Source organism: Anas acuta, chromosome 8 (assembly GCF_963932015.1).
Source record: "Anas acuta chromosome 8, bAnaAcu1.1, whole genome shotgun sequence".
Classification (NCBI taxonomy): domain Eukaryota; kingdom Metazoa; phylum Chordata; class Aves; order Anseriformes; family Anatidae; genus Anas; species Anas acuta.
The window spans coordinates 638,334-665,605 of record NC_088986.1 but is presented as its reverse complement, the minus strand read 5'-3'; positions in this window follow the sequence as shown (position 1 = coordinate 665,605).

Genomic DNA, 27,272 nt, shown 5'->3' with positions numbered 1-27,272 from the left:
AATTGTTCTAGACTCCCTTTACTCTCCCAGCTCACAACTTGTGGTGCTGTACACCATTTTAAAATATATATTTTACCGTGTACCTTTGCAAGAGGGAATAGAACGGTTTAAAAATGGAAGATTAAAAAAAGGCTGAAGTAAACTATGTTATTCCAGCTGATGGCATTCACAATTGCCTTTAGTCTTATTTTATTTGGAATGAGTTAGGCAATTAAAGTCATACATCATTTTTAAAAATCAGTTAAAGGAAACAGGTTGCAGTACACAGCTCCATCTATAACCTGTGGTGGATGGGAACACAAAGTGAAGTGCCATAAAGACACAAATTTCAGGGTGAAAAAGTAATCATGTATGAAGAAGCAAAGAAATACAAAAGCAGGTGCATTTGAACTTAGAAATCTTTGTACACCCATGTCTTGGAGCAGGACGTATTACATTATGATTGCATGTCTACCAAATATCTGCATATTTTTCCTGTATACAGCTCCTGGCAGTGTAGCACCGTGGAGGTTTAACACAGATGGGCAGGTCAGCACTGCCACAGCCACGCTCATTCTCCTCAAAAGGACAGGGGGAGAAAATACGATGGAAAAAAAGCTCGTGGTTTGAGATAAGGACAGGGAGATTACTCACCATTTCCCATCACAGGCAAACAGACGCAGGACGAGGGAGATTAATGTAATTTATTGCCTATTGATAACAAAGCAGATCAGTGAGAACTCAAAGCAAACTAAAACCACCTTTCCTTCCATCCTCCTTCTGCCTCCTCTCCCTGAGCAGCGCAGAGGAATGGGGGCTGTGGTCAGTCCCTGACTCTTCGTCCTTGCTGCTCCCTCACGGTCCCTCTCTGCCCCTGCTCCCCGTGGGGTCCCTCCCATGGATGCCGTCCTTCCCCAGCTGATCCCACACGGGCTGCCCACAGGCAGCAGCTCCTCAAGCACTGCTCCCACACGGCTCCGTACCACGGGGTCCATCCATCCATCCCCCAGGAGCAAACTGCTCCAGCACAGGTCCCCCACGGGTGGCTGGCAGCTCCCCCCAGCCCCCCTGCTCCTGCGTGGGCTCCTCTCCACGGGCTGCAGCATGGAGATCTGCCCTGCCGTGGTACACCACAGCCTACCCGCAGGCCCCAGGGGAACTTCTGCCCTTCCTTCTGCGCTGACCTTGGTGGCTGAAGGGCTGTCTCCCTCTCTGTTTCTGTCTCCTCCCTCCCAGCTGCTGACACACAGCTGCTGGAGCCCGTCCTCTGCACCCCAAGGAAATGACAGCACCTTACCCAGGAAAAACTGAGAGCTCAAAGATAAATCTTTTATTTAGTATGCCCTGTGAGCAAGAGGTGGGCACGGACTAGTTGCATTTTCAGGGAAGCCCATGAGACCACGAGGAAGAAAACTCACACCTTCTGCCTTTCCTGGCAGATGGCTGACCTCCAGGGCTTCTTTTCATCACGTTGTCTGCAGTCGTAGTGTGATCAGATTTGCAAAACTTTTTGATTAATCCCTGCAGACCAGTCTCAAAAAAAAAAAACTTAGATGAAAACTAATGGCTTTTACATCAGTGCTTTGAATCTCTGCATCCGTGTGACTGGAGGGGGAAGACGGCCTGTAGCATCATCCCTCAGGTCTGGCAAAGGCTTGTGCTTGTAACCACCACCAAATGCTGGCGGAGGTGGGAGCGTGCACCATTCCTTGCCTTTCCTCTGATGGGCCTTCACCGTAAGGAATTCTTCACTTTGAAAGAAGTCTTGGTATGGCGTGGACAGGACTGGCCTTTCCACTTCCAGCTTGGTCATAGGGAAGTCCATGTGCTCTACTTGCTCTTGCTTATCTGGAGACGCTATCATCTGCATGCTGCTTAGAGCTTTGTAAAGATGCTACACTGCACGAATTCAGCATACAGAAATTTTGTCCCAGAAGTTATTGGCTGAATGGAATATGCAAACAGCAAGTCTCCATTGAAAAACAGGAAAATAAGGTTGAAAAATGTCAAAGCTGAAGCTGAAAACATGCCTTTGAAGTGCTGTGAGCCGCCCTGTGCTTGGTGAGCATCCCAAGGAGCATGGGACCTGCAGGGAGCACGGGAAGCACCGTGCCAGCCCTGCTGTCCCGGGGAGCAGCCTCTCAAGCCACAGATGCTCGAGATTTGGCAGAGGAGTGCTGGAGAGCCTCGCTCCTCCCAAGGCAGGAGGCAGAGGGCAGTGCCCGTGTGGGTGGGCAGAGGGATGTGAATGGCACCTCTCCTTTGTGAGCTGTGTGGCTGAGCAGCGGCGTGTGCGTACACCAGTGGGGGTGAGGAGTGAAGCAGCGTGCTGTTTTCCTGCACACGGGGTGCAGATGCTTGGCACGTGTCAAGGCTGGATTCAAATGGAACCTGCATGCCCTTGGCCAGCACTGACAACGTGACTCTGAAAGGGAGAGGACCTGCAGCAAGCTCTAGTGTTACAGTCTCAGGACTCCTGATGTCCTGTGCAATGGTGCAGGTGGCGTTTGGGAACTTGTCAGCAGAACGCACCTCCTGCAGTCACACACCGAAGCTGTACATCAGCCGCTAGTGAGGGGCAGAAGGAGGGTGGTCTTCCCATGTCCCCGGTGTGATGGCAGGTAGTCTGAAAACACATCCTTGGTATTCCGTGTGCACAGCGATACTTGGATAATAAAAAAATGTTAGCAATTAAGAGGCAAGCTGGGAATTGCTGTATATATGCTAAATTTTCAGTTTCACTTTATTAGCCATGCAAGATTTATGGAGAGCCTGAAAACACCATTATTGGCTGTAATGTTCTGATGGCAGCATTAAGACAATATTGTAAAAACTGCTATACAGTGTAAACTGTAGATTGTTATCACACAATCACCATAAATCTGCTCATTTTGCAAACTGGTTTAAAGAGCTGGTGATTTCTCGTTTCACTGGAGAAAACCTGCTTTCTGTCGGAGTATCTCCATGGCAAATCTGGCTGGCTGCTGCGTGTGCAGCATCCCCACAAGTACAAGCAGCTCAGCAAATCTGTTTTGTGGTGGGATTTTTCATTTGTTTGCTTTTATTTGCCTTTTGAACTTCAACATTCCTGGGGTGAATCAGGCAGGATCAGCCCATGCAGCGCAGGGCCGGGGCTCGTGGCCCCTGGGCCCACACCAGGCTGCTCCACACTGCCGGCCGGGCAGGTCGGGCCTGCGGTAGGAGCTGAGTGCACGAGGCAGGATGGATAATCCTCAGAGAAGTTGTCTGCAGAGCAGAAGGACGAATGAGAGGGACAGAGGCAGGCTGACCTTCAGCCTTCATGCAACATGCCTGCTCAGACGGAGGGGCACTGCCCGCCGAGCCCCAGCTTGCTCTGAGCAGCCTCATCTCTTTTTGGGGGCATTTTGGACGTGAGCAGCACTCACCAGGGGCAGGACGGGAGCGGGGCGAGGGCTGCCCAGGAGCACGGGCAGCGTGCGGGGCCGGGGGTCTCCCCGGCTGGCCAGGGCCCGGCCGTGCTGGGGCTGCACACAGCCGTGCCGGCAGTCATCGCCCACCAAGCGCTGCACTGCCGTGCCAGGGCTGAAATTAATGCTAACGGGAGCCGGGAAATTACTAGTTTTTAAATGACAAGACCCATACTTTATGTCATTTTCATTTGGCTGCAGAAGAAAGACAGATGGTCATATTGTCTGTCTTATCAATAGCAAGACGCCTGTTTATGCAAACCTTTTAAGATTTAGCAATCTGTAAATCCCATGGCTGGGGTGGCATGAATCCGTATTTGTGCAAAAGGCTCTGTGAAATGAAACAAAATAGTACAAGCTGTGTGCATTAACTATCAACATTTAAACAAACCCCCAACCCGTGGCACATATGCTGTGGATTTTCAAGGACAGGGTGAGTGAGATCCTAAGGAAAAAGCCACAGCCACTAAAGATCTCCCATCCTCTCCAATTAATATTCTTTCTCATTAAAACTGCCATTAACCTGGTTGTTAAATTACCATGTTTATTAATAAAAATACTAAAACACATGCATACCCTGTAATGACAGTGCATCAAATGAGAAAAAAAATAAATGCTAATTTCAAGTGAAAGTGATAAGAGGTCAACAGTATTTTATCCTGTTATTACTGCCTCCTCCATATGGTTATATTTTCCATTTTGTTTTTTTTCTGTGACAAGAGGTGAAGACCCAGGAATGCATGAACATGTTTAGTAATTTGCAGAGAAACTTCTCAAACTTTTAAATAGCAGGAAAAAAGCCATCTTCCAGAAGACACAGAAAGCGATAGGGAAACAAACGAGGAGTGCATTAATGCGGTGAAAATTTTATCACCAAGTCCTCAGCTGGGTATCAGGGGGTGCAAAGATGGGTTGGGTGGAGGCGGTCAGCTCGCCCTGGGCACCACAGTGGGGTCAGTGCCACCGGCCATGGCAGTGTCCATGGGTCTCCAGTGCCCTCCAGCCCTCGTCCCCAGCCCCAAGCCCCCGTGAGAATGGTGGGCTTCATTCCTGTCCATATTACACTTCATCTTCCCTTAGTGATAATAGAGATGAAAAGCTGAGAAAAAGTTACACCGCCAAGAAAATGTAACCAGGTTTGGTCACCAAAGCAGAAAAAGCTCAGATTGCCCAGTCTCTCCTTTCCATGTGCAGAAGATGCTAGTCAAATTACATTTTCCTATTGTACTGGTTTATACCTGCTCTGAGTGCATTTATGCTACTTTTCTTTAGCTGCACATGTTTATATAAGGTGTTATTTTGGGTAGAACTAGAATCAGCTTTTATTTTTTAACTTTTCCCCTTCTGGAACCCAAATCCCAGAGATGAATTTTTCATTTTACCACCCAAGCTGTGAATTCCAGCTCTTTGGGAAAACAAATGGTCTTTCCCAAAAGGTATGAAGTATAAAAGGTGGTCTGTTTATCTGGGAGATAGCATGGTGACCTGGCACCCCAACCAGCCCCAGCTGGAGGGATGGGACCTGATCTCAGCCCCCGGCTGAGCCCTACAGCCCAGCCCTGGCTGCTGGTAATGGTGTGGTTTGCTGTGGGTGGGGTGCATGTGGGCTGGACATGGCTCCGGTGCAATGACTGTGGAGCGACAACAAAGTGCATCCACTACTAACGCAGAGGATATTAATATTTTGATTAGATCTGTAATTAACTAATTTGCTATCATCAGCCCCTTTGGCAACTAGGAAAGGCGAGTGTTGTGATTGCAAGGTATTAATCATGAAGATCAGTGACAACCGCCTTGAATGCAGACATAAACTTTGCTGGATGTAAATGGTATATGTGAAAACAAGACTTTCCATCATAGCACAAGTAATCAGCCAGGACTTCCAGGATGGGAGCTGCATCACCTTGAAAAACCACCAACGGGAATGAGGATTGAAAGGCAGGCAGAGAAGCATCCCACTTTTTTTTTTTTTTTTAACCTGGTTAGGTTAAAAAACAAAAACAAAAACAAAACAAACAAACAAACAAAAAAAAAAACACAAACAAACAATAAAAAAAAAAAAAAACACACAACAAAACAGCAGGACTTCCTTGCCGCCTCAGGCTCACACCACCAGGATTGTGCTGGACAACACCCATCTCTGTAGGAGACACGCAGCACATGGCCACCTTCTGACACTCCAGCACTGCCCAGGTCTCAGCAGATGCCTGCACAACCGCTGGTCAGCACCAGGACCTTTGCCATGATCCCGTTTATTTACACTTAGACGTGAGGAGAGGTGTAAATCTCATTTATCACACCTCTGGTTACTCCTAGAGCCCGATGAACTCAAAGTGAGTGTCACAGCAAGAATGAGCGCTATGCTGAGAAATTTGGTCTTCTTTTCCTCATTAGTCTGTAATTATTATCAACTGCACTATATGTATTTCCATGGTGAAAAATATCCACTCACACTGGAAGATTCTTTATTATACTTTGGTTTAAATTGAGTAATTTTTCAGCAAAACACTGAAAAAAGCTGTCTTGGGGAGCTGGAAAATCACAATAAAAGTCTTTTATTCTTCTTAGCATAATATAGTACATATAATGCAGCACACATGTTTCTATGTAATGACTTAGCATTTATTTTCTGAAAAATAGAATTTTCCTCTGCATCATGATTTAAATACACTGTATTTCCTGTAAGAATCCAATTCCATTTGGCTCAGTAAAACTTTCTGTCACATTTTAATGATATTTAATAATAATACTGAGAATAAAAATCTGGTTACATGAGCTGAGTGGGACACTAACAGAGATGTAGAAAACCTTTAGGGAATGCGACCTAGAAAGTGGAGCCTAGCTGGGAAGAATGTCAATGGGAAAAGAAATACTGGTGTGTTTGTGTAAAAAAGTTAATTTGCTATATAAATGAGGCAAAATAAACATGTACAATAAACGCTATTATTCCCATTAACAATGAGGTTAAATAAGTACTTGATGGTTAGTTCTCAAAGGCATTTGTGTACAGGAGAGATACTTATCACAGTGCATGATGGTTATGTATGGAAATAGAATTAAAATGAATTAAAACTCAGCTGTTATCTGTATGCGGGAGAAGAAAAAAAAAAAACAACAAGATATTAAAGCAAAGAGGATCAATTTATGCTTTGCTAATTGGAAATTCTTAGCATGAGTGAAATTATGCAAAATTCACTATCCTTTAATTTTCTTTGGTTTTCAGTACTGCGGAGATCCAAGAAGCTCAAGTTGAATGTAATTTCAACTGCCAGAGTTAGCCAGAAAAATTACTACTGAAAAAAAAAAAAAAAAGAAAAAAAAAGGAAAAATAAAATCACAAACCTATCTCTAGACGATCATTTACAGTCACTGTTCTAGGTTGCTGGCAAACAAAGTCTCATGCTTCATGATTAATTACCAGCCAAGCTCAGAAGGAAACTCTTTCTCCTCTCCTCTCGGTCCTTGTTTCTACGTCTGACAAGGAAGGGAAGGCACAGTGATTAATCCCCAAATTCTTACCTCGTTAGAGAAAGCAAGACATGAGCCAAAAACTCTTTGCAGTTAACATGAGTGTTTCTATGCTCCCCAAGGAACTCCGCATCCAAGCTTTAACCACAGACTTGACACGAAAGGAGAATCAGCGATCCTGTCAACCTGGAAAAAATGCCGTTGTCTCTGTGAGGTGTGCGGTGTGTGAATCAGACTTGCACATGCTTGGGGAAAGATCTTAGGTTCTCCTGAGAAGATCTCTCTATTGTGTAATATATTTGCATAATGCTGATAACACATGAGTTTACTATTTTTCTGTCCCCCCACAAGTGCAGACCACTATTTCGTGTTGATAAGGAAGAAGATACCAGCCCTAAGAAAGGTAAGTTGCATTTTAAAGCGTTGTACTTTATGACTGAGGAGATGTACGCGCCATTAAGTTGGGTCATGTCAAAGCAACCCAGGGATAATGCATTTTTAAAAGCTTCTTTTTATACCCTGATAGATAATGTCACTGATTAAAAACCAAAGCTATCTTCCCAGTTATTCTTCCCTGAAGTAGGGATAATAATCTACCTATCGAACAAAATATTGACACACTTACTTGTGAGAAGAAGTTCCTTATTCCACCCCAAGTCTAATTGTAGGGTTGATTCCTTTTGCAGGCAGCGAGTACTGTTAGGCTGTGAGGTTACTATAGTAATTATTCTTGCTCTTAAATAGTAGAATAAAAGCTGGAGCCAGAATCTATTTAAAGTGAAAATGAGAACCACCCCCTGCCTGGCATAGTTGAATTAGGAACTTTTCTCCTCCTTTTATCATGCTTTCTTTTTTTCTCATTTTTTTTTTTCCCCTCAGGTATGTAATTTATTCCACTGAGGGGGCTGGACATGACATCTTTAGGTAGGCAGAGGATCACTGACCTTTCAGGACCATTTTGGGTAGACAAGGAATCTGGCATTGCTGGGAAAATGCACTGGGACTTTTTACAAATTCTGAAAATAAGGCAGAAATTTGTCAAGAAATAAATAGTGCTCTGGGTTAGCTTTTGATTTAACAAAATACAGCAATGATTTCTCAGAAATAAGCTGACAGACATCTCATGCAACTGAATTCCAGTTAGTAGCTTGTATTAATAGTTATGAATATTTGGGTTAGCACTGAAACCACCCCCAGCCAAATTCCAGCATGCAGCAGTGATGCCAACGTGGTGGCAATGCAACTGGGTGTCTCATCTCTTGGTGACTTGGGCCTGGGCCACATTTCACATTTGTGGAAAGCAATGGAAGAACATAGCGTTAGGGGTGGATTTGTTCATTAGTCAAAAGTTTAATTTACTATTCTGCTCAATTTTGATACTAGAGGTAAACATATACCTGTGCACTTATGCATGTAGGGAGATATAAAGAGATAGTGTCCAGAAGAGTAAGTCCAATGATCTCAATGTAATGAGAGAAACGCAGAAAAAATATATAATTTATGAGCATATTAATGTTATGGGGAGGCACTCTGTGTTGTTTGTGGTCATTCTTAATCCAATAAAATTGTCTGGGGTTTTATCTCTGAATTTAGAATATGGTTAAACAAAACAACAACAAGAAAAGACCTCAGGAAACGGAGATGAAAGGATTCTTTTTTTAGACTCTCTGAGAGCTGCATATCAAATTGTTTGGAGTGGAAATCAGAAGATGCTTGCTTCTGCCAGTCTTGCAGATTCAGGTCAAACTGTGAAAGCCCAACTTATCTTTTTACTGGCTATGTGATGAAAGGTAAGATAAAAGCATAGAGGGGACAGAGCTTAAAGCTGGTGTGTGTGTGCATCATGACATTGCTCTGCCATATCCTCACTCGAGTGCTCCCCTGCTGCAGGGGGTGAGGCAGGCAGTGAGGCATGGGCCTGCATGCTGGCCCAAACTAACCCTCTGCTGTAGCTCACCCCACAGAGGGGCAGGTCTCTGCTGGCCCAGAATCACGTCTTAGGTGTGGGAAGCTTTTCCTTTTTGCTAATAGCTTAACTCTCCAGCTGGCCCCATATCTGTCTGGGTAAGTATCTTGTCTTTGGTATTGGATGCTGTCAATGTTTTCTCATAGCAGTGAGCAGCACAACTCATGAGGAAGCATTTTATTTTAATTTGCTGTCTCTCTCCCTCTCTGAATCTATATTTGTTCCTTAATGTGAGAAAAAGGAAACAGCAAGATCATTTATGCTGGTGTTTATGTCACTCTAGATACATGGAAGTAAGTTTCTGATTTTAATATATGTAATACATAAGGACTGGTTTAGGAGGCTGATGGAGCCTCACTGAAAATCACCAGAAACACAAAATTAACAGGTCCGGCATCCTCAGCCGCTTCAGCTGCTGGCTGAGATTCAGATCAGCCTCTCTGATGTAATTCTAGCCCGGCTCTGTCTGCTCCCCCCATGCAGACACTCACCTGAATGAAAACCAGTGTTCCCCTCCTGTATTCTAGCACAGAGATCATGTTGTGATCTCCATCTTCCAAGGCATGTAAATACTTGTTTTTGAATTATTTCTTATTTACAGAAGAGTAAAACCAAAAACATTTTTGTTTATGGTCTGTTTCTCTTTTTGACATTTTTATTAGGAGAAAAGCAATGAGAAATGTCCATTCTCTAAAGGGAGAGGGAAGTGGGATTCAGTCTCCGGCAGCATTGATTCTGGCTGACTGAACCAGCCTGGGAAATGGCACCATGTTCTCAGCTGCTCCAGAAAGTTGAAATTCAATGAAACGTCATCCCTGCTTAGTTTTTTTTCTTTAAAATAAAATATAAAAAGAAGAATCAACATAATTTATGTTTCCTCTCTATCTACAGAACACATTACGTACAGCTAGAGACACGGTACTAATCACAATCGGTTCCAGATTCGCAGCTATCAGTGGTACCCTACACTGCCCGTCAATCCAGCCACCGCTAATGATGGTTGCACCGCGTGTTGCAGACACCACATCTACAACCCATCCTCTTGAACCTACCAAGCTATACCTCTGACCCTCCAGAAACAGTGAGCTCTCGCAGCCTGGGGATCGGGTAAGGATGTGTGTTGTGCTCATCCTGCCGGACAGGAGGATGATGCGCAAAATGCAGCCAGTCGGCGTGGTCAGGCCCTTTTCCCTCTGCTGCTGGTCAGACCCTTGGTGCATGTTCCTGCACCTCATGCAATTAAGTTTCATCCCAATTGCATTACTACAATGCTTAAGGTCATCTTGTTTGTTCTGTATAGCAGTCCAACCCTCCCCCATATTGACAGTCTCAATTTTGTGTCATCAGCAAATTTCATAGCAAACTCCTTCCTTCTATGCCAAAGTCATTAATCAAACTTTAAACCAGTCTCAGTAAAGAACCCTGAGGAAGGTCCCTGGTAGCTTTCCTCAGACTGACTCCTATCCTCACAAAACTGCAGGTCTGCTGGTGCTTCTAATGAAAAGCAATGCATCAGCCAGCCCCAGCCCCATCTTCTCCAGCCTCACCAACCACTGCCCAAGCAGCATTGCATCCAACCTCTCTCTAACACGCAGGCGAAAATTCAAGGCTGGGTCTTTCTGGACCTCACCACTCCTCCCCGTGCCTGCCCAAGAGACCCGTCTTCCCCCTCCAGCTCTGTGAATGAGCAGGCAGTGCGTCCTGGCAGCCCTTCTGCACGATGCCAGCGGCTGGGGAGCCGAGGCACTGCTCACAGGCCTTCAGGCTGTCCCCTGGCCCTGTCCCCAGCCCATCCCACAGCCCTGTCCCCAGGCTGCCCCCAGCCCTGTCCCCAGGCCCCCCGCTGCCCAGGCAGAGCCACCCCGTGCGTCACCGCCGGCTGCCACCTGCGCCCGCCGCCACCTCACAGCTTCCTGCTGCGACCTGAGGATGCAGAAACCGAATCATTTAGAAGGAACCAGTTTTCTTCAATTACATTCATTAAAACTGGGAGCTGCGCTCTTTAAATAAATTAACCTCCAGAGATAGGACCCTAGTGATATTTAAACTAAGTAATGCCATTTCAGAATAATTTATTAAACTTTGTATATTAAACCTATCTTATTCCTTTAAATGAGCTGAGGTATTGTTAATTTTTAGAAAGTCATGTTTCATACTATTTGATTTTTATGATTAAAAAAGTTATAAACTTGAGGCAGTTGCCTACTATATATAAGCAAAAGCAGCATGATTGTGCACGTTATACCAATGAAATAAAACCCTACTCTCCCATGATTTGCTGTATTATTAATAGTGCTGCCAAGCTCATTATAATCTAATTTAAAGACAGATCTAGCAAAGAGACATATGAAGGATGATCTGAGTTCAGGCCCTACAGCAAATTGCTTGAATCTTGATCTAATTACCCCAGAACATCCAGTGTTACAAGCTTTTCATATTTGGCAGGGAACTTTTGAAATTAGCTTGATCAGTGTCAGAAAATTGGGTCGGGGGGGAAATTTTTAGGTGTTTGCAGATAAATGTGCTCATACAGTTGTTGGTGAATGAATGAGGAAATGGACTGGCAAGCGGTCTGGGTCCTTTTCAAGTGCCTACATCGTTTACAGTCCATCTTTCTGGCTGCCCTGTATTTCAGCAAGCCAGTGCCAGGATGTGCCCGTGATGGTGAGAGGTGACCCCGGTGCGTGGGGTGCGTCCCACGGAGTGTCCTGTCTGAGCAGCGGGTGTGCACCAGGCCAGTCGGTGCCCTGAGGAGAGCGACTCGCCCTCCTTGTGCAGGCTGAGAGCGCTCAGAGCTGCGGTGACAACTCCCCCGCGCCGCAGAGGCATCTGAGGACCGCGCGGCTGAACAGCAGATCAATGATTATTCATGCCTAAAGTTCAACTACATTTTAAAGCAGCAATTGAACTTTTTGACCTCTACCAAATGCTTTGCCTGGCTGAAAACTGTAAGCCAGAAGATAAATTCACACATTTTAGCAGGCATTTGAGTCATAATCACTCTAGGACCCAATACATAACCGAATATTGCTCTTAATTAATGAGACAATTAGACTTTGATTATGGCACTACAGTGCCCATTATCATTTTTATCTATCATGACCCTCTCTTACAAAGCATCCACGTTTCCTTATATGCCACTGTATTTCTGTCTGGGATAATATTGGAAAATAATTTATATAATGGCAAGGACTGGACAAGCATTCAAATCATCCGTGTTATGATCTGCTCGGCCGGGATAATGAGCAGCCGAACCGGTGCAGAACAGAGTTACGGGACTCAGCGATCACAAGGGAGTGCTGCTCAGCCCGAGCACAAAGGTCTTCTTAGCATTTGCAGAACTTGACGTGGCACGGTGGAGGCTGCGCTGCAGCACGCCATGCGCACCCTTTATCTGCCTCTTTCATGCACCTTTTTCATATGAACAGCTCAGTCCCTGTCCTCTTGCCCCATGGTTCAGATGCTGGCCTCTCTGGCTGCCAGGGCAGAGGGGCACTGGTGGCACTGGGGTGTCCCCACAGCGCGGCAGTGGCCGGCAGTGCCATCTGGGCCATGTCACTGCTGCGCGGGCTCTGGCTGCAAGGCTCCCAGAGCCATCCCTTGGCTTTTTTATCTAAGTCATGGTCAAGACTTTACATAAAGTCTTCTACGAAATGTAATGCTAAGGAAAAAAAACATAAATAAACTACAATGTATATTCTAATGCCCCATGACTTCAACGGGTGTCATCTAATGATGTGTAAAACATGAAATGTTCTACCTACAGCTTTTAGGAAGAAAGAGAAGTTTCTTCTGGCATGTAGATTTATTATTCCTTGGTGAACTCAAACATTTGCTATTCAAATTTTTCCCTCTGCATTCAGAGAAAACAAAACAGACAACTCAAAGTACTTCTATTTTAATATTTCTTGGGTTTCCAAATGCCTTAAATGAAATCAAATCCGCTAACATTATAGCAGTTTTCCTTTCATGAAAGATTTTCTGTCAAGGTAGATTTTTGTTCAACAACTCAAGGAAAGTACTCTCTGTGGCATGCCCACAGACATGGGAATAAATCAGCGAGAATGGGAAGGTGAAAATCCAGCTGTTGGGAGCATCCGTCCTCCACAGCTATGATCCGTAAAGCTATCTGTGGTGGTGGATAATATCTAAAATACTACACACCCTGACAAAAATACTCACCATGTTTTACCTACTGCTGTGACACGTTACAGCTCTGGAAACAACCCCCTGATCCTGTTTAATAGCAAGGCCCTTTGGACATTCAATCAGCAGAAGAAAAGAGACTCTGACTGCTGCAAAGGCCCTGGTTTTCAGATGCTGTTTAAAGAAAAACTGGGAGTGGCAGACCAGAGAACTTCAGCTTCACCACTGACATGCCAGCTTTTCAGAGACATTCAAACTTTTCATAAAGTTTAAGATGGGTATGATTTTGGCTCTGATTTTTCGTGACTTTAGACTGACACGTAAAGGTAGCCTATGTAGAATGAAATCCTTTCATACATTACTCATCTGCAAACTCTAGAAGCACTCTAGAGCAGAATTCTGGGTCTGATTGCAGACACAGAACACAAACAATCTACCATAATTTAGCAAAAAGTCATTTGCAGACAGTTGAGCGATACTAATTACCAAGGAGTAGAGGCTGGACAATACAGCCAGTATGAGCAGTTGCCCTTTGTCTGTGAAGACGTGGGCTCAGGCTTTGATTTTTGTTGCAAATGAAAATGAATTTGGTGGTTTCCTCCTGGTCCACCTTTGCTCAGACTAAAAAGGTACCCAGAGCAGCACTGGGCACTGCCAGCAGTGTTGCCTGCCCATGCACGAGCGAGATGTGGAAGCTGCGTGGTGGCGTGGGGCAGCTCCGCCAGGCCTGAGGTGTGTGGGAAGCTCCCCGGCCCCTGCCCATCCCTCTGGGGCTCGAGCAGAGCCCACAGGTCTGTGCTGCCAGCACTCGTTCAACCACAGCGTAAATCTTCGGCAGCTGAAAGGGTTGCCAGGAAATTGAACTTTTAAAGTGGATGAAATTCAAGAGAAAGAAAATAGGCAGCACAATGCATCACAGCTTGTACAGAGGTCCCGCACGCGGCCTCACGGACAGCACGGTGCACGGCTTGCGGTGAGTGTGGGAAAGCTGTGAGGACAGCAGTCTGCGCCGACGGGGAAGGTATGACAGCTCGAGGACATCCGTGGCACTGTGTGGGCCTTGCTAGCTGCAGAGGAAATCTGCACCCACACAGAACCATACCGAGAGAAAGATTTTGAGATGAGAGTGGCTGGCAGCCACAGAGGGGGGGAGGAGGAGATGTTCCCCCCACACCACTGCCAGCAGGGTGCTGTAGCCCTGTGGGGATGGGGATGGGGATGGGATGGGGATGGGGATGGGGATGGGGATGGGGATGGGGATGGGGATGGGGATGGGGATGGGGATGGGGATGGGGATGGGGATGGGGATGGGGATGGGGATGGGGATGGGGATGGGGACAGCCAGCGCGAGCAGCAGCGTGGAAGGCAGTGCAGGCAGTGTGGGCAAGGTGGCCCCGAGGGGGGCACGGCCATCCTGGGGCAGCAAAGGGCCACAGCCCTTCTAGAGGGAGTGAACACCAGGAGTCCAACGTCAGGAGCTTCCAGTTCAGATAACAGTCAGTACAACCAGCTCTATAACCTCTGCTCCAGCTTAATTTTTTCCTTCACTTTTTTCTTGGTGTGCTATTTGAACACTTGTCTGTGCGACTCTGTCCAAATATTGAATGGTGCCATTTAACTGATGCTATTAGAGGAGGCTGCAGGCATTCAATTAAAACTGAGCTGCAGTGTGTCCTGGAGACAGCTCGTGCATGGCAAAAACTTGTCAGCTGGTCTGTGGTCAATATGGGTGCCTTGAGAGCTGGGCTGGTCTGAACAAACCACCTTGCCTGGAGAAGGTCAAAAGGAAAGGGTGGGTAATAATACTGGGAGAGCTATAAAAATTCACAGTGATGAATATTCCATAAAATAATCTGGGAAGCAGTTTACTCAGACATTAGCAGCAGTACTGTGTAGCTCTGTGCACTGCACCGCCTTTCAGTAAGTATTATTAGAGCTGTACCTGAAAATTGTGGTGTTAATATGCTCCTCATAGTGCTGGGATTTGATCTGCTAATAATGATCGTTTGGAACTTGCAGGTTATCATGTGGAAGGTCTGTCTTCTGCTAGAAATAATAATAACCCAGAAAAGTACATGCACACTCACATTCCCAGGGTAACTAACAAAACTGTGCTAAGCAATTTGTAGGTATGAGCTACAAAGCAATGGGCAAATTGTACTCCTCAAAATTTCTCATTAGTTTTCTTTTACGTTCATTATGACTTTGTCTAAAACGTGTTTGGACAGAGACTGTGGTAGCAATTTCCCATGGCACTTTATGAGTTTAGATGTATAAATACTTTCAAAATTCTTATTCTAGCCACCTTTCAAAATGTCAGCTTGTACCATTTGCCACCTTAGGGAAGTATTCACCTGTGTGATCCTTGTAAATGAGAAGAGGCTCATCTGTGGGCCTCCATCGTGGAGAGGTGTTGGTGGAGCAGCTGTGCATGACAGAGGGGCGCCAGGAGGGTGAGCTTCAGGAGCTGGGGACACTGCAGCGCATCCTTGAGAACAGATTTTCCTGGAGCCCTGCCCGCACGGCTCACACGGCCTGCAGGTAGGCCATTCCCCTGTGCATACCTCCTGGGCCAGGCTTTAGAACAGTTGCCAAGCTCCAACAAGCTTTCTGGTTTCTGACACGGCCCCTTCCCGTGTTTGTGTCAGTGTGCTCAGAGCACGCAGGTGCTGGCAGCAAGAGCCTCCTGCGAGGTGGGTTGCACTGCAGTCAGCAAAAGCACATCCCCCTGGGCACCTGCAAGGCTACTGCTGTGCAAACAAGTGTGCAGACACTGCTCGGCTTCACACCCAAACACAGGCACACATGTAGGAGCTGCGTCCAAGGTTGTCCTACCCAGGGCCAGACACCACCTCTTCTCTGTGTCCTCACAAGTCTGGAGGAGAGAGCAGAGACATCACACATCTCATCTTTTTCAGCAGCTGTGGGAATCACAGGAGGCTGAGCTGCGGGCTCTGCCTTCCCACCCCCATGTCCTTAGATGAAAAGGGCATCGCTATTTTTCTTTCCTTGTCCCTTTTCCCAGCTAGCTTGAAACTGGGACAGGGTTCCAAGGCAGTAAGATAAAATGGGGATGGGCAACGCCAGTCACTGTTGGAATGAAGCTGCAGGGACAGCCCCAGCTCAGCTGCTGCCCAGACCCTGCAGCTCACAGCCTGTCCCGATGGTGGTCCTGCCCGCAGTGACAATAACGGGCTTTCTGTGTCTGCCTGGGGAGCTTTGGCCTTGCCCAGGTTTCTGTGACTAAGGTTTGCTCTGCTTTGCTGTGTGAAAGCAGCATCTCCACTGCCCTGCCCAGCTGCTGAAGCTGTCTCTGCCTGCACCTCATTTGTCTCCAGGAGCAGCAAACATCAAATCTTTGCAAAAATCACCTCCGTATTGATACATTTTCTTCACAGAAAAGGAGGAAAGTGTATGTAAATATATTCAAACTATCAATTGCTGGTGACCTTGCAGTTGTGAGAAGCAATGCTATTTTTCATTTGTCAGGCATTTCAGCTGTACTAACTGCTGTGGTGAGATATAGTTGAAATCTCTGCTTAAAAGTTCCCCAATTATAGTCCATATGTCCAACCATTTGCAGTGAAAATGGGAGCTTCATTTCATCCATCATAGCATAAATATCATTCTTCCTGTGCTTTTGTGTGTTCCTTTTTTTTTTTTTTTTTTTTTTTTACATCAAATTTGCTTAGAAATGTGCAAGCCTGTGCAGTATGATGGAAAGATTAGCAATCCCTGCGTGAAGCACTGTCAGCAGAGGAGTGGCGAGAAGCGATGTCAGGCCATTAATCATCACGGAGCGCCCCGCTCTGTCCCCGTGCCGCTGGCAGTGGCAGGGCAGCAGCCAGCCTGGCCAACGCAGGCAGCGCTGGTCACACCTGTGGCTGGTCCCTGTCCCACGGGGCCGAGGTGGGGACGTCCAAATGAAGGGTGCCTGCAGTCCTGCACAGCCTGCTGGCACCCAGAACCTGACCTGCGAAGTGCCTGCACTTTTTGAATAAAGCACAGACACAGCGTCTGACATTCTCCCAGCACTTCGCTGTTGTTATGAAAAATCCCACCGACAGTCTATGCAGCTGTAAACTCCCTGGGATAAAAACCAGGGCAAATCCCGCCTTATGAAGCTTAAACCTAACTAGCAGGGCTGGGATTTTATTTCATTTACTCTTTCCAGAAAATATGTAGTGAGAATTAGAATTGGTATACTAATAAAGTTATAAATTGCCATGATACATTTAAAGTATTTGCAGCTTATCATAGATTTGTGCTAGCATCTGCCTTGGACTCACTTTTAAACTCAGTGTGCTCGTCAAACTGAAACAAGGCAGCTGTGGGGAAGGGTATTCACAAAGTCATGTGGAGCAGGGAGAGGCTAAATGGGGAATGGCTGCTGGAAGAGAGTCTCTGCCAACACAAGAGCGCTGAGCTTCAAATGGAGAAAGCTGGGTTCAGGTTTTAAACACCAGAGCCTTTGTGCAACATGTGGCTGATCTCTCAAACTTCCTGCTGCAGGATTTGGTTTTGGTACAGGCTTTTGTTCAAAATCTAAGTAAGAAAATTCCACTGGGAAGTGTGAAACAACCAGGGAGGACAGACCCATCCTGAGCCATGGCCCCAGACCTGGAGCTTCCCTGGTGGGACAAGGACTGCCAGCACGGGGGAAGGCTGCATGCTTCTGGCACAGAAATGCCACACAATCGGCCTGACTGTATGGAGCATGCTTTTCAGAGGTCTTCACTGACACCCTGACTGCCCCTGCTGTCACTGTGGATGCTTTTCCCCAGTAGGAGTGGAGCTGGGCTAATTCCTAATAATCTGGAAGGCCCCAGCATCTCACTGTGATCGATGATTGATTTCTGAAGAGAGACGCGCAGTACAACATCTCAGAGCCTGCCAACAGTTCTGAAGCAAACATAAATTTAAAAATGTATCAGTGACAATTTATTTCTGTGACATTTTTAACACTTCTGTCAAGCACACATTTAAATTAAAAATGAACAAGAAACTGAAATAGGAGAGGGGGGTGAGCTGGAGCAGATCAAAGGAAAGCACCCAGTCTTTAAATCACTGCTCCACCCCTGATTCGCTGTCCTCTGACAAATGTTCTCATAAGTAAAATTCTGTGATATCTCTTGATATTTCCAAGAATAAAAAGTTGCTAGTCTTGGATGCAGAATTTCTTTGCTGCTCTCAGTTTTGGTCAAAATTTTTCATAATTTTTTGAGGGTATTCTTGTGATATTCATGAAAGAAAAATCACAGTAATTTTAGAATAAGATCCTGGGATTTATTTCCTGGCAATGGGTTACTTTGCTGTAAAAGCCAGTAACACGGTAATGAAGGTGCTGCCCGTTGTCTTTAAGTACATCTTAAGTACAATCGTTACATACCGAATATATGTAACTCCATCTTTATGGCTGGCTTTTTCATTTTTCATCTCCACTCACTTTACAAGAGTGCTACTGAGCTAAATTAGCCCTTCCTGACAGTCAAAGGTGTAAGATAGGAAAAAGATTAGAAAGAACATGAGGAGAGGATGGAAATCGGGAAAATGAGAGGTGTTAAAAGACAAGAACAGGTCCTTGACTGAACTGTGTTTTCACTGCCTGATTTGCTCCAAGAGCTGCATAACATGCATATGCACAGGATGCAGTGGAGGTTCTACATTTTAAAAATAATTCTGTGAAATTTCTCTTAAAATAGTATAGCTTTGTATAGGCCATTTATTGTTATAATCCTTGCAGAGACATGTCACAAAATAGCATTGTAATGGCTGCAGAGACTTGTTGACTCAGAATTTTTGCATCACTTCTGTGAAGCGGCCCTGCAGCACTGCCGATTCCCCAGCCCTCCCAGGGGCTGTGAGTGTGCAGGTCCCCTGGCTGCCCTGGGAGCCTAACCCCAGGCAGACCCTGAAAAGCAAAAACACCGGCCCCATCCCCAGCCAGCTGAGGGCTGTGGGGTCTGTTCTCCCCACCGTGCCCCCAGGCGAGGCCATGGCTCAGCGTGCCAGGGCTCAGCTGTGGCCCTGGGGTGCCAGGCTGGGGACTTATTGAAGCAATCCCATCCCTTCCAGTGTGGTCAGGACTTCCCCATGTAAGAAGTGGGGGTAATTGCCTCTGCAGGCTCTAGTAAGTTTATCTGAGGGGCAGAGAGACCCTTTGTCCCTTGGGATGCTTGCTCGAGAGGAGCAATTAAGGGCTGAACACCCCACATCAGTGAAGCTGGAGCGAAGCTTAAGCTACATTCTTCAGCCGAATACTGCAGCTACACTATCATCCACATGGAAAATCTTTATTATGGTTCATAAATACCAATATGTTATGTACTGATTCATCAGACCAGTACAGGACAGCACATTCTACCCTTCATTTAAACCGGTCCCATTTAATAACTTTCCCATGATTTTGTATCTGGTATTTTCTTGTAGTTAAAGAATAATTTACAAGTTTATTCAGTGTAGTAAATGTGTGTTTATTTATGTACACAAACAGTCCAAACTCACAGTTGCATGGAAGAAAACAAGTATATTTAAATTGATCTTCATTGTGCAAGTCTGATTCTTATTCTTACAGCATTTCCTATCTGGAAGTAAAAGCCATTTACTCTGTTAAACAACAGTTTGCTTCTTAACAGGAAGTGATGGCTGAGCTGGTTTCCCTTGGTCAGGCTCTGTGGCTGATTTTGTGTGTCGTCTCCCCGTGTTTTTAATGTTAAACTGCTACAGGTTTAGGAAAGCAAGTCATTTGTCAAAATTGATTTCTGTGTTGTCAACACGTAATGCCATGGAAACCTGATGGCAGGGCTCCACGCAGGGAGGCACCATGTGCCACTAGGCTACAACTCAGCTGGGATTTTACACTTCCGCTTCAGATTACGTATATTAATTAAAGCAACATCATTTCCAAACTGAAAGCCTGTGACATTTTGTGGTGCTGTGTTCTATGGATTTAAAAAGACAGAATGTCACGGTGCTACCGGCGATTTTTGTCTCACAAGCACGCCCATGTGAGGGGCTGATCCCAATAGCTCTGGTGAGCTGGCAATGACACCACGAATTCCTTCTCGTTACTTTCAGCCAAAGTAGCTTAATATCTGCAATAGTGTTTTATGTTTGTTCAGAACCACATAAGCACTCTACCCTTCAGTCTCCTTGCTGAAAAAGTAAGTAAAGCAGAAAGTAATTTCTTCTCAGTATTTTTGCATCAAAATGTTTTGCACATATCTAAAATTAAGAAGCTTTTTGTTCATTTAAAGAACATGCAAGGACGTTCCAGGTGCCAAATTTCATTTTAGTTCTTGAAGAAGCTCCTTGAGATGCTGGGATACTCTATGAAAAGCTGGAGCTACCTAAAACAAGCCAAGAATTAATTACTATTTTTACACGAGGAAATCCCTTGATTCATGTATTTTGAAAGAACAGCACATGCCAGACTGCTGCCTTGATTCTCACCTTCAGAACCAAGTCATTGTCAAAAACACATTCAGCTATTTGCCTTCAGTTATTACGCTGTTTTCACCCCATAGCCAGAAAGACCATGGGTAAAAGAAGTCCATTAAATCCTTTAAAATAGCCAGCACCTTTTGTACTTGCACACGCAGAGTACAGTGAAGAGAAATATATTTGTTTTTAATTGGGTGTTGTTCTGAGATGTAGGCTTATGTCTTAAAAAAAATAAAGCTTCTCACTTAGTTAAACCCAAAGTAACAAACTGCAGCTGAAAAAGGAAGAAAATCATGCATGTAGCCTGTTGCATTAGTCTCAGACAGGCTCCACAGCAGTGGACATGACCCCTCTTTAGACTGAGACGTAAAATGGGAGCTCCATTCAACTGCAGTATTAAACGTCTCACAACACCTTCCCTGAAGGAAGGGTGCAGGTAAATCTTGCCATCCTGGCCAGATTCCAGCAGGAATAATTACCCTCTGGCTCTGTCTAAACTTCCATTGTGTTCTTCACTGCATGTGCTATTCTATCCTGAAAAACTGATGGCAAATAGTTTTCAGAGCAGAGTGAAGCACATATTCCATTTCAATGGCAAGGTGACTAATCCTTTCCACTCTCTTCCGTAGTCTGAGATCAACTAATACAAAAATCACTATAAACATTTAATATTCTTATAGAAGTCGTGTCAGTGTTGACTGCCTGGGAATCCGTCCCAGGAGAAAAGGGCAGAGATCAAGGAAAATATTCAAAAGGATAATTAAATATTTAATAAAAGCCGTTAAATGTTGTGGGCAAGAATTACAGCTGGCATAAATCAAGATGATTCCATTGGTGAATCTGTATTCATTTATACCATTAAAAAAAGAAGTTGGCATTTTTGTGTCTCTTTTTTTTTTTTTTTAAACCATTTACATTTTCATGTGTTATTAAGATGTCTTCAGTAGCTAGGACAGTATCAGAATTACTATATTTCAGAAGAACTAATAAGGAAATAATTATAAAAATGAAATATTGAAAGTTAAATGGTATTCTGAAAAAAGTCTGTTTTAAAGTTTTGTCATTGACTATGCGTCTGGTGCTGCAAACATACACTGCACTTAATCCCTGTTTTTTGGTAGACAGAGAGATTGAAACTGTTCTGATGCCACATTTGTGAAAGTAGACTGACGTGAAATATGTTGAGACAGTTCAGCCCCAGAGACCTCATAAAAGAGCGTTGCCAGGTTTTGGTACCAATTCGAACATGAGCATTACCTGCCCAACACAGATCTGGTCCTGCAGCGAACTGAAGGCATGAGACTTGGCAGATGTTTACTACCATGATGAATGTTTTGACTTTGTCTCTAAGACCACATTTGAGTTTGTGGCAGCCACTTCCCTCATTTAAAGTCAGAGCAGCACGCTTGGGCTCTGTAACTTGGCAGAGATAATGGTTCTTAACTAGAGAAGAGTTTTCCCAGATTCCTCATATCTGGCCCTTTTTTGCCAAATCCAAGCACCCACCACCAAGCTGTGTGTCATCTATAATTCATCAGCACACACAGAGAATAATTGGAATTATTCTTTATTATATATCTGCGTGCATTGTAAAACAAAGAGCCAAATGCAAAGGTGAAGAGTAATAGGAATAAGTGAGTTTAATTGAGGTCAAATAGATGTTACATGTCTAGGAGCTAAATGAAGTTGTAAGTTAAAAGTGGGAGATGACCTACATTAATCCACACACTCTTTGTGGTTGTCTTTCATATGACTTCTTTTCAGCCCCTTAATTTTATCAAATTAGACCTTTTAAGATGCATCAGGTGAAATTTAAGACCAATATATGGAAGTGAATATGTGCTTTGGAAAATGAGTTTGTGACAAAATGCTGCTGCTTAAGATGCAGCCAGAAGAGATACTGCACAAAAATTAAGGTTGTCTTCTATGTATTGCTGACTAGTCCATTTTGTCAGGTAGAAGGTAAGAATTGTGAAAATTCTGTTTTGAGGGTGTTGTTTGGACATTGAAGTAGAAATAAATGCAATCTCTTTATTTAAGATCCTCCTGCATCAGCATGTATCAGTGGGGAACAGGAAAGAACTAAAAATGACCCCAAAAAATACGGAGTCTCTTCATATGACAGCTCGGAGTGTGGATATCCATCCAACAGAAAGCAAGGTCACTGCTCTGTACACCCGTAACATAGCTGCACCCCACGAGGGCAATCATCTCTCTGTCCAATTCAGCACTTGATCCTGTCGCACTTCCCATACATCAGTTGCTAGGTGTCTTTGTGGACTGTGATTTAATGTAAGCCCCGGGCAAAGAAGCAGCATTACCCTATTTGTGTGATGGCTTTGAGCGTGAAATGTTAGAGACCAAAAGCAAAAGCTGTGATGATGTGCTAGCAGCAGGCTCTGGAGAGGCCACTACAAGCAGCTATTTAGCATCAAGTGTCTTGTAAGCCAGTCGGTTTGGTGATAAATCTGTCTCTCAGTCACCTCGACTTTCTAAACGTGATCAGAGAGTATTGTGATGTATGCTTATTGGAACATGGAAACTTGAGGCATCTTGAGGAAAAAAGTACTGTGACTGAGAAGTTCCTTCCTTGGCAGGATCTAAAGAGCTTTAAGAGTAAACAACTCATACAGATGGATTGAAAGCGATTTGATTTCCGTGAGTGGCACTCCTTACAGCCATCTTTTCCAGAGCCTGATAATGCTCCTGTTGGTGCCGGTTCTGCATGGTCTCTCTGCCCGGTGCAGCTGCTGAAATGGACAAGGGATGATGTCCAGGCCCAAGGCCTCAGGAGCGCAGGAGGACACGGTGTGGCACTGCAGCTGTGGGCAGCCACTGTTACAGCGTTGGTGATGGTTTTCCTGGCACACAGAAGTAATTGCAAAGGTTATAAAGGATGGCTTTGTTAGCTTGCTGATTTCTTTTGTTAGACTGAAATCTTAAATAATGACAGACAGTGTACACAAGAAACAAGCCTGCAGGAAGACAGTGATTTCATCAAGGTCTTGGCAATGGGCAAGAGAGGTGCCCTGACTGTCATACTGTGACTGTAGTATCAAACGGTCTTGGCACTGTGAGATTGTCTGTCTCGCTTTTCATCATCATATGTAAGTTCATCTCAGGAAAAATCTCAAGATGAAAGCTAACTTCTGCCAAATTCCTTTTGCTCTTCACCACTGTTGCCTTGAGTCATGAAGAGCACGAAAGCACATGTTCTGCTGCTCTGACCATTTGCTCTAAATTAGTGTAGGTTGTTCTGAAGACCTCAGTCACAATCACTAATCCTGGGAAGCAACTATGATCTCTGGGAGCAGAGCTTTTCCGTAGTCTGTACCACCGTCAGTCTGTCTCCAGCATTTGTTGTGCCCGTGGAGCTGTGCCCACCGCAGGGATGCACTGAGAGGTTGTGATGTACGCCACACAGTCTCACAGCTAGCACAAGCAAGGGATATAGGGAGCAAACGGGACATAAGGTTAATCCATTCTGTGTGGCCTGGGAACAGCAGCCCATCATGTCAGGATCTCCAAGAGATATTTATGGCATCCTCCATATAAGCATGTGCATGGGATATAGCCCAGATCACTTTTCATATTCTTACCACAAATGCTTGTGTCATTAATCTTTTGCAGTTGTTCTTTTATGTGCAATTTTGTCAGACATAGAAAAGATATGTGACTTTGCAATTTTATTTTCAATGCTACCATGTTAACATATAAAAATGAAAATAGTAAGATTTTTTTTGTGCATTAGTTGTTGAAGCTATGCAGTTGATATATGTGCTTTAAGAAAATGTGAAATATCTGTGGTTGATAATGCTATATTTCAAAAAAAAAAAAAATGAAGTGAGTTTTCTAAAATTTTATTTATCCTTACATTGAGAAATCACATTCCTGTCATACACTGAAAATTCATCTTTCAGCCGTCTGGATGCTTTCTGGCCGTGCATTTAATTTTTGTTGAAAGTTCTTTGTTCTGCAAAACTGGTTGACTGTCTCACAAAATTAGCCTCATGACCCAATGTCTCAGACCCCTTTTTACTTCTCTTTGTACTTCCCCTTTCTTCCTAATGGAACAAAAGTAGGTATAAAGCAATCTGGAAAAAAATAATAAATAAATAAAATAAAGTTTTGTTTCCATGACATCTGTAGATTTTCACTGGTTCTTTCTATAATTGAGTGGTTCACATGAGTGACTCTTGGTCATCCTCCTCTGGCTGAGCTGGTTTTCACTTCTGTCTATGACTTGAATTTATTAACAACTTCAGGTAATGCTTAGTGTCCTCTGAAGTCAATGAGACTTAAGTATATGAAAAATAATTTTGCTGAATTACAGTGAAAATAGAATTATGTTGGTCAGCCCTGAAGCCATGAGTGAACTACTTGATATGGAAATGAGTTCATTTAATGTGTACAAGAGACTAAATTTGACCTTAAACTCACTCATTGTTGGGAAAAAAAAAAATAAAAAGGTGTAAAGTCCTTAAAATTCAAGCTTTAGAATGATAGAAAGGTATGACTTCTATTTATAGTAATGTATATAATTTTTGTAAAGTTTTCAGAGATACCAAACATCAAAGAAAATGTGTCTGCCTTTCTGCTGGTGCAGTCTTGTGGAGGTGAAGTCAATCATATAACATCACTGATCAGAAAAATACTAAGTAATTCCCTGCAGTAAGCAAAAACTCGGTACTTAATTGTTGATTCTCCACAGGCAGAGAACTTGTTCTTTTTCTAAATTCTGTTTTTCTCTCTTTCTCCCTTCTTGTCAGTTTAGCAGTAGTTACATGTCAATAAGCCTGATTATTAGTCCCTCACTTTTAACATGTCAAATTGAGGTATAAAAACCAGATAAGCAAACATCAGCAGGAGCAGCGGGCTCGGTGCTGTTGCTGCAGTGTAAAATGATATCACATTTTGGTAACTCTGATTCTGAAACTGTTTAAAATGAAAACACTTTTCTTCAAATCATACTGTGCTTTCATGTGTGAAGATGGTGCTGAGAGGCGGCGAGGTCTATATATAGCACTGCTGTTTCTTTTAAGCCTTTTTATGAGAGGCAGAGGACAGAGGTCCACTCTAAATAACAGGCGAGGGGAAGCCTGCCTGGGCAGAATATAATAATGCTCTGTAATAGGAGATTGATAGATCACTAAACATCGCGCTGAGATGTCAGGAAGAAATGAATAGCGTGTTATTTGGGAATTCCTTTTGCCTCCTTCAGCACATCAGGAAGTCAAGAGACAGTAAAATGTTCAACTGAGTCTAGAAATGTGACTGCTGGAAACCAACAGTTTTATCACAAGGCATTTATTGGGGTCACACGTGGAGTGTTGCCCGCTTTGGCCTTTCTCTGGAGGTGTTATCGCCATTTCTGGAATGTGTAGGACTTACGATTGATCTCAAAATCAGGTGTTATCTGGTGTAGGCGACTGACATTAGCTGGCCACTGTATTTGCCCAGGAATAATAATAACTACCAAGCTAGACGTCACACAAATCTCTCCTTTCATACGCAAGTGCCTCCTTCCCTACCCTTTTTATTTGTTTGTTTTCTAAATATAGGTTCCCCATCTGTTCAGTTTTTACACAACAAGCTGCCTTGTTTCCATTTTGTTCCTTACTGCGTGGTCATAGTTGACACCGACAGAAATGAACTTACACGGGATAAAAAGGCTTGAGAGGCACGGCCAGAGCCTGCAGGATGGGGCACGGCAGGAGGAGCTCAGTGGGGACACGGCTGTCTCCGTCCCACCGGCCAGGCAGAGGGGCCCCGCTTGCTCCTGCTTCCAGGGCTTCATGCACCAAGCGCAATGGGTAGGCAATCAGTGCTTCGAATTCACAGAACATATTTTGTTCTGCCTGGTTTTCATGATAAAGCCATGACTGAGCAGGCCGAGCACCAGATTCAGCTGTGGCCAGGGACAGGAGGGCAGCGGGGGCTTTTACTGCCCACTGCCAGGGACAAAGTGGCAGATGGGTGCTAGAGCCAACCACAGCACCAACGCTTTCAGGGATTCTGAAACTCACTGTCATTTCTTTTTTTAATTTCTTAAATCGTTTCAAGTGAAAGCTCTCTCACGTCTGTCTTTCTAATGCCATTTGTTTCAACTGCTTTCTGATTACCTGTCTGCCTGGCAGGTGTCTCCACAGCCTCCTGCAAGCAGGTGGCAGCAGCAGGGGAAAAGCCATGGTTTTGTTCTGGCTCTGGTTCGGCCCCACTCACCATCCTGCCCCACATGCTTACAGCTGGAAATGGGCAAAAATGGTTTTTTTTGACAGAGAAAGAAGTATTGGTGACAGAGTCATAAACTTGCCCAGGCTTTTCTGAATTTTTACATTAGGAAAATATAAAGTTAAAACTAATAGGGCTTGAAAACTTAATTTTAAGAGTCATCTATGATGTAATTTCAGCTTATATTTTTATCATGTTAGTTAAGAAATGTCTTTCAGTATATTCTTCAGTTTCAGAGGTAAATGCTTAAAGAATGCTTAAACATTCTGTTGTTAAAAATAATTATGCATATATATATATATATATATCACAGAGAATCAAGGGTTAAATGAACCATTTTATTTGACCTGAAATGACTTCTGGATTTCTTGGAACTGCCAGAATATCGAAAAGTCATTTATCTGCACAGCTTTAATTAAGCAACTGCCTCCAGTTATGATTTATGCTGTCATTCAGAAAATTAGACCTTCACACTGTGCTTAATTTTTGCCACAGTCCTTAAGGACAACATCTTCAAAGATGAGCTGTGGTTTGGGATATTCCAGCTTTTAAATGCTGAGCTTGAAATGACTTCATATTTCCTGAAATGC